The 20,000-nt window shown below is 34.9% G+C and overlaps 1 protein-coding gene across 16 annotated transcripts in view; it reads left to right on the top strand.

Annotated features, from left to right (window-relative positions):
* rdgB (retinal degeneration B) overlaps positions 1 to 20,000 on the top strand; it is a 311,695-nt gene that overhangs the window by 13,925 nt on the left and 277,770 nt on the right. The gene's annotated exons all lie outside the window — the stretch shown is intronic.

The raw sequence follows: 20,000 nt of genomic DNA, 5'->3' as shown, positions 1-20,000 counted from the left end.
TTATAAAGCACTCCTCGCTGTGGGTTTTATCTTACTTATAACTCGTATTTGTCTTTGTTTAAGTTGCATTATAATATGGCAACAGACACCCCATTCTATGGGTTGTGTTTTATAACATGCTTTGTTTCAAGTGCATGTTTATAGTACGTTTCTTTGCTTTATATTCACAGCATGCTTTTTTGGTGGACTACTCTTATAACACGTATTTTCGTTTTGTATTCTCGTGGATGGGTTTTGTGCGTCTTCGGCTTGCATTTATAAGATGCCTACTCATTTTGCCAGTTTTTCTTCTAACACGCACCTTTTCTTGGGAGTTTTTTTTTTTATAATGGGCACCCTTCTTTAGGAGTTTTTTTTTAATGCTCGTTTCGTTGGGAGGTTTTTTTAACATGCACTCTTTAGTTAGGCTGGACAAGTAAGGTATTAAATGTCAGGCTAAATTGAGATGAGTGTTCACCGAGGAACAGGGAAAGAATAATTCTCTGTTTGTACACTTCAGTAAAAAATCACTTGGAATTGTTTGGTCTTACAGTAACTTAGTAATAAGAATCTTTATTAACACAGCTAAAAATGAAAATTAAAATATATCTACACGTATTATTTGTATATATATATATATATATATATATATTATATATAAATATATATATATATATATATATATATATATATATATATATATATATATATATATATATATATATATATTCACAAGAGTCAAGTGACTATAATGTTAGCAAGAGCCAGAAGGATATAATAAATGGCCTCAGTACCCAGCGCTGTCACGTATATTCAAGTGTTTATTAATACATGCCAGCGCTCAGTACTGGTACCTTTTATCAGTTCTTAATGGAACTAATAAAAATGTTGGCTCAATATGTTTATTAGTTCGCATGCAGGTGTAAAAGAAAGTGGGAGTACATGAGAACATATATAATGAATATCAGTGTAAATCATCAGTCCTGTATCCTTTGCCTCTCCCGTTGTGGAATTCGGATATATTGTTACAGCCTGCTTCTCTCGCTGCAAAGTTCTTGCTTGGGGCGGTGGGTAGAGCTCTTGGGTAGCACGCTGTTGGCCCAGCGTTCGACTCTCCGACCGGCCAGTGAAGAATTAGAGGAATTTATTTCTGGTAATAGAAATTCATTTCTCGTCATAATGTGGTTCGGATTCCACAATAAGCTGTAGGTTCCGTTGCCGGATAACCAGTTGGTTCTTAGCCACGTAAAATAAATCTAAACCTTCGGGCCAGCCCTAGGAGAGCTGATAATCAGCTCAGTGGTCTGGTTAAACTAAAATATACTTAACTCTCGCTGCAATCACTATTTTTTTTTTTTTTTTTTGTAATACAGAAAAATGGGCAATTAAGGCACTGAGCCTTAAAACACCCAGTCTTGTGCCTGTAGACACAAACTGCGTCAACACATTTCACCCTCGTAGGGGGTTAGTGCCGTCAGTGCACCTCACGTGCTGCACTGTAGTCATTACGTAAGGGCCTTTGCAGCGTCCGTTCGGCCCTTACTGCAACTTTTCTCATTTCTTATACTGTACCTCCGTTCACATAATCTTTTATTTCGTTTGACTTTCCACCCTCTCTAAAAATAGTTTCCTAGTGCAACTGCGAGGTTTTCCTCCAGTTACAACTTTCTCAACCTTATACTGTCAGTTTTCCTGAATGACTTCATAGGTCCCAGCACTTGGCCTTTGGCCAAAATTCTATATTCTATTCTACTTATTTCATGAAAACTTTGTGGGTCAAACTTGAAATAATATGGGCGGGTGACCCAGTCACTGAACATTTGCCGTAATGACGCTAGTTTAAAATAACTGTTTCATGGTCTGCGATTAGATATCAGGCAATTGCCTGTAAGTAATGTTGTAACCGTTTAAGGTGTGTAGAAACTCACGTCGTATTAGTATTAGTTCCTGAAATTTCTCTTTTAATGATCGTGGTTGAGGACATTGCCACAGCGAGAAGCTGATACTACCAAATACACACACATATATATATGCGTGTGTTTATATATACACGTATGTGCATATATACATACATATATATTATATATATACACGTATATGTGTGTATGGATGGATGTATGTATGTATATATGTAAGTATGTATGTTTGTGTGTATTTGAACATACTTTCATAATTCAAATAGAACATGCATCCTGAAACGCAAGTGAGCAAAGAATATCCAGGTGACAAATGTTATGCTGGCTATTTTTATCATTAAAAAAAAGTGCCTCCAATAGGCGCCGACAAATACAAAGGAAGAACATAAACCAAATATACCTCTTGTCATGGCTTCGTAAAAATCTGCTATTCTGGTCCAGTTATCATATTTCTGGGCAGCCCGAGCCACTTTATTTACGGCGGTCCAATTTTGCCACCCGAAAGATTTATAACAGGACACGCGAAAGCACACTCAACAAGAAGTAACTGATTTTACTTTATTTTTCATATTTTGCCATTTCATTTAGGACACGATAAAGAACATTTTACGGAATATGTCATGTATATATATATATATATATATATATATATATATATATATATATATATATATATATATATATATATATTTGTGTGTGTGTGTGTATATATACAGTTTACATATTTATACATATTGATTTATATAATATATATATATATATATATATATATATATTATATATATATATATATATATATATATATATATATATATATATATATATATATATATATATATATATATGTATGTATGTATCAGAAACATTAAACTACAAATGTCGTTCAGTATCCAATTCACTCTACCTCTGAAATAATACTGAAGGGGAATTATCATATAATTAGCAAGTGGTTCTCACCTGGCGGACTCGATATAATTCCCCTTAGCTATTATTTCCGAGGTAGAGCGGATTGGATATTAAACTAAATTTGTAGCTTGGTGTTTGTGAATGTAGAGAATGTCCTGGTGATGTGATAAAAAATTAAAATTACTGTATATATACATATATGTATATATATATATATATATATATATATATATATATATATATATATATATATATAAATATATATATTTATATATACAGTATATATATATATATATATATATATATATATATATATATATATATATATATATATATATGTATATATAAGTATATATATATGATAGATATCTATCTGTATATATATATATATATATATATATATATATATATATATATATATATATATATATATATATATATATATATATATATATATATATATATATATATATCAATCTCTTGCCCTGTCCCGCTGGCTGCTAAGAGGAGATACTCGGTGAAACAAACAGCGAATTGACAGTTGGTGGGAATTTATGAGGGGTTTATTACAGTCTAAACGCACGAACGCGTCTGTTACCGTGCCCAATGGCTGCGGCTTCCCTCATCGACTTGGGTTAGTGGCGTGACTCCGTCGTGAAACTCAGTCTTAGTCGTTTTCTAATTACGGAAGGGACGCCGATGTTTACGAAGGCCGCGTTTTGTTTTCTGTGTATATAAAGTAACAAATTGTGCATTAATTACTGTAAATTATACCACTTGCTACTCCGTAGCAATTGTGTTCCTTGACAGAAACCAGATAAAATCTATATCTTTCATAGCAGTAATTCAAATGATTTTCTTAATGTCCAGTATGTGTAAAAGTTGCCTACTTTGTAATGTTTAAGACAGATTTTGCAGTGCAATCATTTAATGAGTAATTCCCACTTAATATGTTATAATTCCTCTATATAGTTATCTGTAAGCACTCATGTTTTGTAGTACTACTCGAGTACCATATCAGCCCTGATGAATGACGTTTGTCTAGCAATCAGGAGGGTGCAAAAGGTATGTATACCACCACAGCCGATGCCATTCATTTGAGAGGGCTTTCCCCTATACGCATACCGCGTCCGGGTTGCTGTTGTGCTGTACTTTGTAAGTATTTTTTTTTTATTTTTTTTGCACAATAAATTGTTTCTCTCTCTGTGTAATGATAGCCTTTATTTTTTTTCAGTTCGTCAATCCGTGTGTGTAGATTGGTGCGTCTTTCTCGCGCTGTTATTGTAAGAAGTTCTTCGGGTTAGGGTAGTCGGTAACGATATTATTATTATTGTAAGCTCTTAGCAGATAGAAGCATTGAGGTAAAGAGAATAGTAAGAAGAACTGAAAAGACCTTTTGTAAAATAGATACCGCTGATGCTGCCAGTACTTTTAACAGGACATATTATTATTATTATTTTATTTTTCCATCTCAGTCATCCTATTCGAGGGTGGTATTTTTTTTATCGTCCTATTCGAGGGTTGTACTTTTTATAGTGTGGGGTTCCGGATTGCATCCTGCCTCCTTAGGAGTCCATCACTTTTCTCACTGTGTGCGCTGTTTCTGGTAGCACACTTTTCTGCATGAGTCCTGGAGCTACTTCGGCATCTAGTTTTTCCAGGTTCCTTTTTAGGGATCGTGCCCAGTGTTCCTATGATTGTGGGTACAATTTCCACTGGCATATCCCATATCCTTCTTATTTCTATTTTCAGGTTTTGATACTTATCAATTTTTTTCTCTTTCTTTCTCATCTACTCTGGTGCCCCATGGTACTGCGACATCAGTGAGTGATGCTTTCTTCTTGATTTTGTCAGTCAGCGTCAAGTCTGGTCGGTGGGCATGTATTACCCTATCTGTTTTGATACCATAGTCGCAGAGGATCGTATTATTATTATTGGTATTATTATTATTATTATTATTATTATTATTATTATTATTATTATTATTATTATTAGGGTAAACAATAACACGGATTATTATCAGGTAAAAGTTGATGGTCTGTATACTCGGATTATCATCGGCCAGTAGGCGATATTTTGTGGCTGAGATTTCAAGTTACTTATTCTAGGTTACAAAAAAAAGAATAAATAAAAAACAATAAAAAAAGTTATTTGAATATTGAAACATTCAGACAGCAAAAAAGTAATCGTTTCAGAATTGTACGTCCAATTATTCTGGAGATAATGTAATACAACAAAAGGTAACAGAAAGAAAGATAATTCTGGGTTCATAAAAGTCGGACTTAGCAGCAGCGCTATCTTTTCCTGGCTACGAGCTTGTGGAAATGACGTGATTGTGTGTTAGTTCAGTGACAATTCGATGAGATTAGACGTAAGATCTGACGGAAGCTTGTTCTTTTTTGAAGGGATAATGCTTTGATGGACTTCTGCACATTCTTCCGGACCTCTGATTCCTAAATGCGACGAGACATTTCCATCATCATCTAAAAGGAGGACCAAGGTACTATTGCTCTCTCTCTCTCTCTCTCTCTCTCTCTCTCTCTCTCTCTCTCTCTCTCTCTTTATGTGTGTGTGTGTAAAGGTTTGCGTTTTGCGTTCCAATTCCTTAATTTGACGAGACATTTCCATTATCATCGACAAAGAGGACCAAGGTACTCTCTCTGTCTCTCTCTCTCTATCTGTGTGTGTGTGTGTGTGTGTGTGTATGTGGAAGGGTTTGCGTTTTGCCAGTCTAGTTTTGCATTGCATGTCACTTGTTCATAATGAAATCATTTTGCCTTATATATTTGATATTTTGTCATAACTCGTTGGGTCTGCTTTTGATTAGCTGGTAGCATTTATAGCTTTTGGTTATATTGCTTTGAAATTCAGGGAATGCTTTCGTTTTCCCAAAATCCAATAGTCGTCCCTCTGGTGCGATATTCGTCAATTTCTATCGCTCGTTACGAGGTTAGGACGTCAGGTTGTCCGTTCCGTGGGCCTTAACGCGTTAATGCATTGTGTTCGCTGGTTATAGTTCGGCCGTTGTGTCTCTCTCTCTCTCTCTCTCTCTCTCTCTCTCTCTCTCTCTCTCTCTCTCTGTGAGAGAAGAAGCTCACGTGGGCGTGGTGTCAAAAATGCCGAGGCCTGGTCTGGCGTGTGGTTCGGGGTTCGCGGGATATGGGGTAGACTTTGGGGTTGGGGTAGGGGTAGGCGTGTTCAGTTCGTCATTGTTCTTGTGACACTAACTAACCTTTGGGTGCTGTCTATTATTATTGTCATTTTTACGTTTATTGTCAATGCGAGCAAAGTCAAAGTTCGGAGAAATGAAAAAAGGCGTTCAAAGGAAAATTTGCCTATGAAAGGGTCTATTATGATTTCCGTCCACTAAGGTTATTATTATTTTTTTTTTTTTTTCCCAAAAGGTGTTTGTCCTTGTACGTTTGTGGCTGTTGACGGTCGAAAAGCAGTTCGTAACGAAGCTATAAAGCCTCTTTTATTCATCATTTTAATTTCTCTTGATGTGACTCCTTTTCATATGTTTAGACCCCGACGTCAGCGGCAGCGTGTTGAACTACCTTGTATTAATATTTTATAGTTGTTTCATTTATCAAATGTATTTGCTATATATTTATATTGGTGCGTGCGAGTGTATGACTCGAGTTGATGGCCATGCTTATGAGGTAATGATAGTTGTGATTATTTTGTATTTTAAAGTGCTTTGCAAAGTATATTTTTGTGGATGTTATGGCACGACTTACAAGAGATGGTGATGTTAATGGCTGTCAAACCTTTGGGGACAATGATAAAACAAAATGTCAGCAGTGACTTCGTTGCTCGGTTTCTGGTTTTGTAACAGATGAAAGCTAGGTATCATATCCCTGGTCATTGTTGGAATGTATTGATAACGGCAGTAATTTAAAGATGGGGAATGATAGTACACCCACACACACACACACACACACACACACAAACACACACACACACACACACACACACACACACACACACACTTTTACATACATACATAATACTTACAACCATACATACATATATATACAGTATATATTTTAATCTATTTATTATAATTGTTGTTAGTATACGATAGTAATGAATGCTCAAATGTTAAAAATGAAATGCAGAGACGGACGAGGCAGTAGAACTTGCAATGTATATAATTAACGTAGATTTAATCAGTAAAAACTAAAAAACATATATTAAGAAATAAATGATATATAGCGTATTATATGTTTCATATCAAATAATAATAGGTAGGTGAGTGAAGAGTACTAAGATGAACTAAGTATGCGTGACTGAGCCCTAAAGCAAAAGAACTGAAGCCCAACTATGGAAGGTTATGGCTCAGCCCTAGTTTTTATAGTATTGGTCAGGTGGTCACCACTTGGCTATAGGTAGCTCAGTTTTCAGCACAAAGGCTGCTTGGGAGAGAATAGGGGTTTTGCTTTAGTAGGGTTTTTGCTTTTGTAATTTACGAAAGAACTTTTTACTTATTATTACTAATTATCCAAGTATAATTTATAAAATAAGTGTATATTTATTTATTATGACTAATTCTTCAACTTCGGCATACCATGGTTTAGATACAGCTTGTGTTATTTGTATTATTCTCTTGAGGTAGACTTTTGATAACTAAGAATTTCCTATGCCACTGAAATTTGAAGCTGGGGAATCCTGATTGGGAAACTAAACCTGTTCATTACAGTGCCCCAAACACAAGCAAATAAAAAGAAAACACCAAAGCAAACCTGCAAAATAGGTCTTTTTTTTATTTTTATTAAGTTTGGGTACCGTTACATACCTCAAGTCCAAATATCAAGAGATCTGTAGTCCAGTCTTGTAATTATCATTCAAAAAAACAAGGAAACGAAAACTGGCATGTTTCCATATAGAGTTAGTTGCCTTTTTTTCTAGATCTCACATGAATGTGCGAAAGATAATATTAATAAGGCTGTGGAGTTATCGAATTAGCTTCAGAAAGTTCGAAACGATCCCAGTTGTTATTCATATCATTTGGATCATTCCTTTTGTTGTTATCATACATATGAGAAAACCATATCACCAGTAACCTCTAAATTTTGATTGTCTTAACTCCTGTTTTGTTATACACGTACACGTGTTTTCTTTACGTTGTTTTTGTATTTTAGTTTCTTTGTTTCTCCTCTTCTCAGTCCACTTAATGTTATATATATATATATATATATATATATATATATATATATATATATATATATATATATATATATATATATATATATATATATATATATATTTATATATATATACATTACAAATACTGTAGTTAGTGTTTATGGGTCTGTGTAAGTGCATTTACTTATAAGTATCTGTGTGCAAGTGTGATTGTGTATGCCCCTGTAGATGTGTCGCAGGTAATTTCGTAATGGCCAGAGAGATTGGTCTGCGTGTTCTCTCCCCTCTTCTACAGTTTAGCGAGGGGGTGAAAAGCTGGCCCAGGTTCACCTTTGACATTTAAGTCGGTGTATCCAGCGGGGTGGCTGGCCTGGCGGTGAGGGGAGAGGGCCGGAGAGCGCGCGCGCGCACACAGGCGCACATACACTGGCACACACACACACACACACACTGCCGCACACAGGCCCTGGGGCCCTTTGGTATGGAATTATGCAAGGGCCCTGGATGTGATGTAGAGAATAAAATACGATTGGTCATACCAGCAGGAAGGAAGGAAGGAAGGATAAAGGAAGACGCCCTCCTCCTCCGCTCCTTCCATCCTTCTCTTCCTCTTTCCTTCAAGCTCGAACGAAGTCTCTCGATGGTTGTTTGGACACGATTCGGGGCTGTTGCAAAATCTCCTTCCCCACAACCCCCCCCTCCCCCCTACCTCTTTCTCTGGATGAAATGATGATTTGCTTCATCTCTCTCTCTCTCTCTCTCTCTCTCTCTCTCTCTCTCTCTCTCTCTCTCTCCATTTACTGAAACTGTCGTTTTGCTATCCCAGAAATTCCTTACATTTCTCTCTCCCTCCATATGTGGATACTGTTTTGTTTTTCTCATGTTATACATTGTGTCTACTGATGTGTTTGCTTGGTGCCGTAGCAGATATATATATATATATATATATATATATATATATATATATATATATATATATATATATCGTATATAAATGAATTTGTGTGTGTGTGTTCCAGCAAAACTCTGAAATGCACTGAGCAATTTCAACCAAACGTGGTATACATATGACTTACTATCTGGAAAAGAACACTGTGGGGTAAGACATCACTAGCACCAAAGGGGGTGGGGATGGGAAGGTCTTCCTTGAAACAGGGCTGGTTTTACCCATAGACTTAGCAACCAAATAAACTCTACATGTTTATCATACTTCATTTTGGTATACATATGACTTACTATCTGGAAAAGAATAATGTTGGGGTAAAACATCACTGGCACCAAAGGACGATGGGGTGGGAAGGGGTGATATGTACTAATCCATAGTTTTCGAGGTTGCTTAAATGAATAGTGACACTCCCAATGCCCTTTAAGCCCAAGTTCAGCCCTGATAGGAAGGGGAGTGAGAAGAGGTGAAAAAGAAAATGTCAAAAATGGCAGATATTAGTGTCTAGTCCATAGTTTTCGAGGTCGCTGAGATGAATAATGACACTCCTGATGCCTTTTAAGTCCTAGTTCAACCCCAATAGGAATGGCGGTGAGAAGGGGTGAAATAAAAAATGTCCAAAATGCTGGGCGTTGTTATTGAAGCAATTATCTTAACAGAAAAAGGAGAGAGTGAGAGAGAGAGAGTTAGAGAAGAGTGAGAGGGAGAGGAAGTGTGAGAGAGAGAGAGAGTAGAGAGGCTGTTAGGGAGGAGAAAGCTATACTCTCCAATGAACCAGATCTTGTTGATAAAGTTTCCTCGTCTCTTTAATCTTGCAGTACTTTCGTATACAGTTTTAGTCTATTTGATTCCCAAACCGTATTCAGCCTTCTCATTTTTATATTTGGCTTTTTTTAGTCTCTTCCTAAATGCTAGCTCAAGGTACCCTGGATCAGATGTCATTGTTCCTGAATATTTAAATGATTCAACCTCATTAATCCTTTCGCCCGTCTCATGTTATTTCGACCCTTTGTGCACACACTGTCCATATAACTTGTGTTTTCTTTGATTTATTTGGCGTCCCGTCTCTCTAGATATGATTCTTTCCTCTAAACAATTGTAAATTTTGCGATGTTTGCTTATTAATATCGTTACTACTCTTTTAAATATTAAACCCATGAGAAGGGCAGACATTAAAGGGTTTGTATATACTGTATATATAATATACATATATATTTATACTTATATGTATATATATATATATATATATATATATATATATATATATATTATATATATCCGGTATATATTTTGTAGATGTATATATATGTTTATATTTATATTTTTACACGTATACATACGCGTGTACATACATACATCACACACAGACATATATATATATTATATTATATATATATATATATATATATATATATATATATATATATATATATATATATATATATATATGTGTATATAAAGTATAGTTATCATCGAAAGACCTTTCATCGTACAGGGGATGGCTCCCAAGTAATGGCAAGACAATGATCACTGTAACATTCATTCTTTCAATTGCTTTATAAACTTTTACAAGAAGCTCTTCAGTAGCATGTCGAACCCCTTTAGAGCACCATTCCGTCCATGCCTCGATATTAAAGCCCTTCCTTTCAAATTACTTGCACTCTGAATCAGCACTTTCAAGGTCTTCCTCTCCATCCTTCTAGCGCTCAATTCTTTCCTTGTCCCCGTGGGGGAGGGGGGGGGTTAGTGCCGTCAGTGCCCATCACGTGGTGCACTGTAGGCAAAGGTTCTTTGCAGCGTCCCTTCGGCCTCGAGCTGCAACCCTTCAATTCCTTGTATTGTACCTCCGATCATGTTCCTTCTGCCATCTTACTTTCCACCCCTCTCCTAACAGTTGATTCATTGCGCAACTGCGAGGTTTTCCACCTGTTACACCTTTCAAACATTTTTAGTGTCAGTTTCCGTTGCAGCACTGAATGGCCTCATAGGTCCCAGCACTTGGCCTGTGGCCTAAATTCTATATTCTAGTCTATTCAAATCCATTCCATTCTTTCCTTGCGAAAGAACCCTCTCAAAATTCTCTGACCCGTCCTTTCATCTGCATAAACCTTTTTGCAACTTTATTTATATCTCCACATTTTCTCACGTTCAGTTTTTCTTATGCCATTCACACTAAGCGACTAATTCATCTCTACAGCTGCAGGATTTTTCTGTATTTTCGTATCTTTATTTAATTTTCATAAAGTTGAGCTGTATTAACAACTTCTTCACGCACTCCACTTTTGGTTTTCGCAGTTCCTCGTTGGACGAATCGGTAGAGTTCTCTGCTAAACTCTGCTAGGCCCGAGTTCGAGTCTCCGGCCGGCCAGTGAAGAATTAGAGGAATTTATTTCTGTTGATAGAAATTCATTTTTCGGTATAATGTGGTTCGGATTCCACAATAAGCTATAGGTCCCGTTGCTAGGTAACCAATTGGTTCTTAGCCACGTAAAATAAGTCTAAGCCTTTGGGCCAGCCCTAGGAGAGCTGCTAATCAGCTCAGTGGTCTGGTTAAACTAAGGTATACCTCTTCGTAGACACTCCAGGTTTCTTCATTGGAGGGGTGGGTAGAGCTCTCGGTTAACATGCTATTGGCCAAGCGTTCGACTCTCCGACTGGCTAGTGAAGAATTAGAGGAATTTATTTCTTGTGATAGAAATTCATCTCTCGTCATAATGTGGTTCGGATTCCACAATAAGCTGTAGGTCCCGTCGCTAGGTAACCAATTGGTTCTTAGCCACGTAAAATAAGCCTAATCCTTCGAGCCAGCCCTAGGAGAGCTGTTAATCAGCGCAGTGGTCTGGTTATACTTCTTCGTAGACACTCCAAGTTTTCTTCTTATCGTTTGCACACATCATGCTGCCTTCGCTTCACTTATTCTGTGACTCACCTCTTCCCTGGTGTCACCATCATCCACTATATTCACTCAAGCACGTTCATGAGTCAGTTCCCTAACTCGCACTCACATTTACTCTCCACATACGCTTGTAGTGTCAGTTTCTTTAACTAGTGTCTTCCCGTAGGGGGCTTAGTGCCTTCAGTGCGCCTCATGCGTTTTACTGCAGGCACTACTTAAGGTTCTTTGCAGCGTGCCTTCGGCCCCTAGCTGCAACCCCTTTCGTTTCTTTTTACTGTACCTCCTTTCAGGTTCTCTTTCTTCCATCTTACTTTCCACCCTCTCCTAACAACTGATTCATAGTGCAACTGCGAGGTTTTCCTCCTGCTACACCTCTCAAACTTTTACTGTCAATTTCCGTTTCAGCGCTGAATGACCTTATTGGTCCCAGTGCTGGGCCTTTTGCCTAAATGCTGTATTCAGTTTAACTAGTGTCTGCAGTTTCTCTCCACTGTTCCCGTGCATTTCTATATCTTTTGCAGACATATTCTTTGGAAGCTTGATTTTCAAGTCAGTGGCCCCTGTGGGCATGTTCCCTATGAACAGGTTCGTCTTCCGAATAATATAATAGTAATAATAATGATAATAAGGAAGTGAATCTCTCTGAAGCGGGTTCTGAGATGTTTTTTCTGAAAGACGGATTTCAAATGTATCAAGCCAAGCATTCACGATGCCTGCTTGTGAGATAAGATTGATGTCCATGGAAGCTGGCATGGAAATACAAGTGCCAAAAGCATTTTCGTTGAGCAGTTTAACCAGGCAAGTTTCATTGGAAGAGTTCCTCGCATTTGTCATCTTGCTCAGTATCCAGTAAATTCCACGCAAAGAAAATTTGAGGATTAATGAAGCCTGCAGCACCTTGAGAGTCTAATGCGAGTGGCAGTGGGGCAGTGATGCCCGAGAAACCAACGAAGTGATTCAGTTCCGCCAAATTTCAGATAAAATAAACTCAGGACTTTACTGGGGGAGATTTGGGTGTGGTCCCGTCACCGTTTGCGGGATCTAGTTATTCTGGTATAGTGAAAGTGTATACACCATGACATAGGGAGGGGAACGGAATATCGTTTTACTTTTGGTTTGCAAGTTGCTTTTTTTTTTTTCTTTTTTTCACCGTGACGTTGTTCTGTGTGTGTTTGTGTGTATGTGTATTCTTCTTATTGCTTATTTGGCTGCTTCAGCTACCTTATATTTCTTAATTTTTATTTGATTTATTTTGTAGTCCTCCTATTTCGTTCTGGTATCGTCAGTTATGGTATTCCACATCATCCCGAGTCCCTTCATAAGTTACTCACTAATTCCCATATTTTGTATAGTATGAAACTCTCTCTCTCTCTCTCTCTCTCTCTCTCTCTCTCTCTCTCTCTCTCTCTCTCTCTCAGCTGTCGTAGACAGATGTTATCCTTTTCGTTAGGTATGCTTTTGGGAGAGCGGTATCTTTTACCAAGAGGATTTTTTTTTTCCATCTTCCCCAGACATTAATGTGTCAGCGAATAGTCTGTGTCGTCTGAGTGTCCGTCTGTGCGTGTAAGTTTGCTGCAGGTATCATTGGGTCGGCGTCTCGTGTTCATTAACCGTGGAACAAACGCTCTCCGGTCGAATAAAAAACGACGCAAATTGACATTCGCTTGTTTGTTAAGGGGGGGTTAGGTGTAGAGGGGAGGTGTTCCTGGGGTGTCTCTCTCTTGTCCGTCTCCTTTGGGGGATTTTAAGCGTCTCTCTCTCTCTCTCTCTCTCTCTCTCTCTCTCTCTCTCTCTCTCTCTCTCTCTCTGGGAGATTTTAAATATATGTATGTACGTTTGTGTGTTGTTTGAAATGTGTTTATTGATGCCACGGGTCACATTGCCAGACTCCTCTCTCTCTCTCTCTCTCTCTCTCTCTCTCTCTCTCTCTCTCTCTCTGTGGGAGATTTTAAGTGTTTGTATGTACGTATGATTGTTGTTAAAAACTAACTTACTGAGGCCACTGGTCACATTGCTAGACTTCTCTCTCTCTCTCTCTCTCTTGTGTGTGTGGACTCTCTCTCTTCTCTGCTGTGTATGTTTGTTTTAAAAATGAACTGTATTGATGCCAATTGTCACAAATAGACTCCTCTTGAGGCTCCTGTGCTGTGTTGTTGGTAAAAATGAACTTATTGAGGCCAATGGTCACAGACTTCCCCCTCTCTCTCTCTCTCTCTCTCTCTCTCTCTGGGAGATTTTAAGTTTTTGTATGTGCGTATGTGTGTTGTTAAAAATTAGTGTATTGAGGCCACTGGTCACACTTGCCAGACTCTTATAGGGCTCGGCTGGAGGATTCTATTCTGAGAAGGGGGGGCGGGGGGGGGGGAGGCCGCAATTTCAGCGCAAGCAAGGGACATTTTTAAAGAAGCTGGATGACTATGCAGGAAGGGTCCAGAGGATACTGTTGAAAAGTAAAATCAAAATGTTCATGAGAGAGAGAGAGAGAGAGAGAGAGAGAGAGTGCTTGCTCCCGGGTGCGTTGGTCTGCAGTCTTCGGCGTCTTGTAATGAGAACGTATTGGCGTGCAAAATGAGGAAAAACGTTCGCGTGAAATGCAAGAAGCAGCACCAGGGTCGTTGCCTCTCCGGACGAAGGCTTTTCTCTGCCCCGTCTTTTTTTTTTTTTTTTTTTTTTTTTTTTTCCTTGAGGGATAATCTGATTATGTCCTTTAAGTTGACCGAAGGACCCCTTGGAAATGCTGCTTTGAGAGTTTAATTTATGGAATAGCTTTTTCCAGGCAGAGGGTCCGTTTAAGTGGATGTAAATCAGCTTTTTCATGCTTTTTTTTTTTTTACCTTTTTTTTCCGGGGCGGTGGGAAGGATGATGTCTTTCACGGTCGCTGAAGGATGAAGTCCTTCAAAGTCACTGAAGGATCCTGTGGGAGTGTAACACCTGATTGAGGTATACGTACTGCTTTATCAAATTTAGGGCATTTGTATAGTTTTCTGATAATCATTCTGGTGGGAGCCATATTAAATGCTACAGAAAAGTGTCATGATTCTTCGTCATGTTTTGTATAGTTCCATTTTTTCCACTGCCACATCACGCTATAGTTATCTTTTTATAGCTGTTATTGGCATTTTGCCGCCCTCATCATCTCATAACAGTTGTCCCCGTTTTCCCATTAACAGACATTCTGTTCTGTGAAAGCGTACTTGGCGAGTTGATGCTTTCTGTTGATTTTCTTCCTTCTCTCGCTTGCCCCTAAGACGCGGTCGCTGTGAATCAGCTTGAAATATGAAGACATGATCGTTGAGAATCGGGCGCGTTCAATTGGGAACCATTTCAAACCATCGATTTTTAGACGCCGCCAAAAGAGAGTGAAATCGCACAAGAAAATGAGTCCTTCAGTTCATTCACATTGAACATTCTATCGAAAATGACGGGGAAATGAGACACCTGGACAGCCTCGTTTATAATGAATTTGATGGAATTGAACGGTCTCCGTTTTTGACGTCTTCTTGCTTCATTTCGACTTCAGTTCTGGTATATATATATATATATATATATATATATATATATATATATATATATATATATATATATATATATATATATATATATATATATATATATATATATATATATATATATTATTTATATATATATATATACTATATATATATATATATATACACATATTATTACATATATGTGACTTATTAGATATATAGATATATACAGTATATATATATATATATATATATATATATATATATATATATATATATATATATATATATATATATATATATATATATATATATATATACTGTATATATCTATATATCAGCAATAAGTCACTAACTTATGATTACATTTGAGTAATGATGTTTTGCTTGTTTATTGATGGCTTTGATCTTTGTTTTGTGAAGTTTTCTTGTTTATGTCTCTATTTATTTATTTTACTTTGTACCCTGAAGAAGTGTACGCAATACACGAAAGCGCTTGGTACCTAATCTTTAATTTTCACCTTCATATGGTTGTTCTGCATACATACATACATAATATATATATATATATATATATATATATATATATATATATATATATATATATATATATATGTGTGTGTGTGTGTGTGTGTGTGTGTGTGTGTGTGTGTGTGTGTGTGTTCTTATATTTCTAAAACTAGAAAACTAAACTAAACTAGCCAAACCAAAACTACTGTAGCAAGGTCATTCAGCTTGTGAAACTTGATCGGATGTGCTTTCGCTTTCCTCAAAAACATAGATGCTCAGGAAACCAAGTCCGTTCTGGACGGGATGGCACTGAAAAATCCACGTTTAGTGGAAAGAAGGTTCGGGGTTTTACAGTGGCCCCTTTTAACTAAAAACGCTGGTTTACAAAGGGGAACTTGTGCTCTGACAGCCAGAACGCTGTGATCCAAAATTCTGTGTCTAGGTCAGGTAGGACGGACTCCTGCTTGATGCAGAGCGCGCTGCCAACCTTCGGATACATAAATGACGACCCTATATTAAGGTCGACAGGAAGAGCGGGTCACTCCCTCAACAGGGATCCTACAGTTCAATGGATTCGTTGAAACAAAGTGAAAATATAGTTGAAGAAAACTGTGTTTTGTTTTTGGGTATTTCTTTTGTAACTTTTTTTTTGTTTCGAAATGGATGACTACTGTTTTAAAGGTGGATAATTTTGTATTCTTTCCATCTTTTTTACTTTTTGGCGCTGCTTTATTCTTGTCTAGGACTGTATTCTTGTCTAGGACAAAATGACAAAATTACTCGTTTAATTTTTTTTTTATCAAAGAAAAAAAGCAGGGTTTAAGTTCTCAGGGAAAACATATAATGAAAAAGGCATCCCATTTGGAGGCTTTTTTTTTTTCATTATTTTAATTTACATCGCGCAAGTATTACTTCTACTTAAGAAATAGGATAGGACAGTATGTAATCATTTTTGGATGTTCAGGGATAAGAGAATAAAGTTACATTTGAGTCTTGATTTGTGATTTCTGGAAAAGTAATTGCATTGGATTGGGCTTATTACATCAATATCTCACCAGCAATGTATGACATTAATTTAATGTCATATAACTCATACCCTTCTTTTTTCTATAATAAAATTCCAAAGAAATAAATCCTTAAGCGAGAAAGTTCGTCCTAGACCAGAATGCAGTACTGCCTAAAAGGATTTAAAGCATATCATATTGCATTGTCTTGGACACGGTAGCTATCTAGTTCTAAGAACATTACAAAAAAAAAAAAAATGCTGCATAAAGAAAGATTTTTTCAATCAGCCTTCATTTTGTTTTTACAAAATAAAATCCATTTACTCTGGGATCTTTGTTAAGGGAAAGACGTGCTGTTCATGTAGACCTTATTGCAGGTGCCTTGGTGTACTTACATACCAGCTCGTAGCGATACGATCGAACCAGTTTCCCTGACTCAGAAATTCGGAATACAAGGCCCTCTTTTAGAAAATAATTTCTCTTCTAAAATGTCGTTATTCTTTTAGAAAATAATTTCTCTTCTAAAATATCATTATACTTTTAGAAAATAATTTCTCTTCCAAAATGTCATTATTCTTTTAGTAGATAACTTCTCTTCTAAAATGTCATTATTCTTTTAGAATATAATTTCTCTTCTAAAATGTCATTATTCTTGTAGAAAATAATTTCTCTTCTAAAATATCATTATACTTTTAGAAAATAGTTTCTCTTCTAAAATGTCATTATTCTTTTAGTAGATAATTTCTCTTCTAAAATGTCATTATTCTTTTAGAAAATAATTTTTCTTCTAAAATGTCATTATTCTTTTAGAAAATAATTTCTCTTCTAAAATGTCATTATTCTTTTAGAAAATAATTTCTCTTCTAAAATGTCATTATTCTTTTAGAAAATATCTTTCATTATTCTTTTAGAATATAATTTCTCTTCTAAAATGTCATTATTCTTGTAGAAAATAATTTCTTCTAAAATATCATTATACTTTTTAGAAAATAGTTTCTTCTCTAAAATGTCATTATTCTTTAGTAGATAATTTTTCTAAAATGTCATTATTCTTTTAGAAAATAATTTTTCTTCTAAAATGTCATTATTCTTTAGAAAATAATTTCTCTTCTAAAATGTCATTATTCTTTAGAAAATAATTTCTTCTAAATGTCATTATTCTTTAGAAAATATCATTATTCTTTTTAGTCATTATTCTTGTAGAAAATAATTCTCTCTGAAATGTCATTATTCTTTTTAGAGGGGGCTTAGTAGATAATTTTCTAAATGTCATTATTCTTTAGAAAATAATTTCTAAAATGTCATTATTCTTTTTAGAAAATAATTTCTCTTCTAAATGTCATTATTCTTTTAGTAAATAATTTCTCTTCTAAAATGTTATTCGAAAATATCATTATTCTTTAGAAAATAATTTCTCTTCTAAATGTCATTATTCTTTTTAGAAAATAATTTCTTCTAAAATGTCATTATTCTTTTAGAAAATAATTTCTAAATGTCATTATTCATTAAAATGTCATTTAGTAGATAATTTCTTCTAAAAATGTCATTATTCTTTTTAGAAAATAATTTCTCTTAAATGTCATAAAATAATTTCTCTAAAATGTCATTATTCTTTTAGAAAATAATTTCTCTAAAAATCATTAAAATAATTTCTTCTAAAAATGTCATTATTCTTTTAGAAAATAATTTCTAAATGTCATTATTCTTTAGAAAATAATTTCTTCTAAATGTCATTATTCTAGAAAATAATTTAAAATGATTAAATATCATTATTCTTAGAAAATATCATTATTCTTTAGTAGATAATTTCTCTCTAAAATGTCATTATTCTTTTAGAAAATAATTTCTTTCTAAAATGTCATTATTCTTTAGAAAATAATTTCTCTTCTAAAATGTCATTATTCTTTTAGTAGACAATTTCTTCTAAATGTCATTATTCTTAGAAAATAATTTCTTCTAAAATGTCATTACTCTTTTAGAAAATAATTTCTCTTCTAAAATGTCATTATTCTTTTAGTAGATAATTTCTCTTCTAAAATGTCATTATTCTTTTAGAAAATAATTTCTCTTCTAAAATGTCATTATTCTTTCAGAAAATAATTTCTCTTCTAAAATGTCATTATTCTTTTAGAAAATAATTTCTCTTCTAAAATGTCATTATTCTTTTAGAAAATAATTTCTCTTCTAAAATGTCATTATTCTTTTAGAAAATATCATTATTCTTTTAGTAGATAATTTCTCTTCTAAAATGTCATTATTCTTTTAGAAAATAATTTCTCTTCTAAAATGTCATTATTCTTTTAGAAAATAATTTCTCTTCTAAAATGTCATTATTCTTTTAGAAAACAATTGCTCTTCTACAACGTCGTTTTTCAGCAACAACAGTACACAGTATAACACACAACAATTTTGCAGTCCCCAGTACCGTCTTTTATGCCCTGCTGATATCCGAGTCTTCGTTTCTGAAGAAAACAAAATCACATATGAATAACAGTTTGTCAGCTATGCAATTAGGAATTTCGTAATGTGTTTCTCCATAGGTGTTATTAAGGACTGCTATCGTTGTTTCGCGTTTGCTTTGTAAGTTGACGTATTCATTTCGTTTTTGCATTTTCAGTGTTTTTGTTTCCTTCGTGTTTCGTAAACATATTTATTATTTAAAATTGAATATATATATATATATATATATATATATTATATATATATATTATATATATATATATATATATATATATATATATATATATATATATATATATATATATATATATATATATATATATATCCTCCTGTAGGCAACCAATTGGTTCTTAGTCACGTAAAATAAATCTAATCCTTCGGGCCAGCTCCTAGAGAGCTGTTAATCAGCTCAGTGGTCTGATTAAAACTAAGGTATACTTAACTTTTATAGAAATAATCATCACATTCACGTGGGAACAGAAAAAAAGACCTGGGTTCGATCCTGATGTGAGTCTATAATCTATATATATATATATATATATATATATATATATATATATATATATATATATATATATATTGTATGTGTAATATATGTGTATATATATGATATATTACATATACGTATATATAAATGGCTTATATTTATATATCTCATATGTATGTATGTATGTATGTATGCATAAATTTTCATGTGTGAATAACCTCCTAAGGAAGGCTGTTATCTGAAAGAAACATTCGACTTT

Source organism: Macrobrachium rosenbergii, chromosome 2 (assembly GCF_040412425.1).
Source record: "Macrobrachium rosenbergii isolate ZJJX-2024 chromosome 2, ASM4041242v1, whole genome shotgun sequence".
Classification (NCBI taxonomy): domain Eukaryota; kingdom Metazoa; phylum Arthropoda; class Malacostraca; order Decapoda; family Palaemonidae; genus Macrobrachium; species Macrobrachium rosenbergii.
This window is presented reverse-complemented; position numbering and strand designations above follow the sequence as displayed.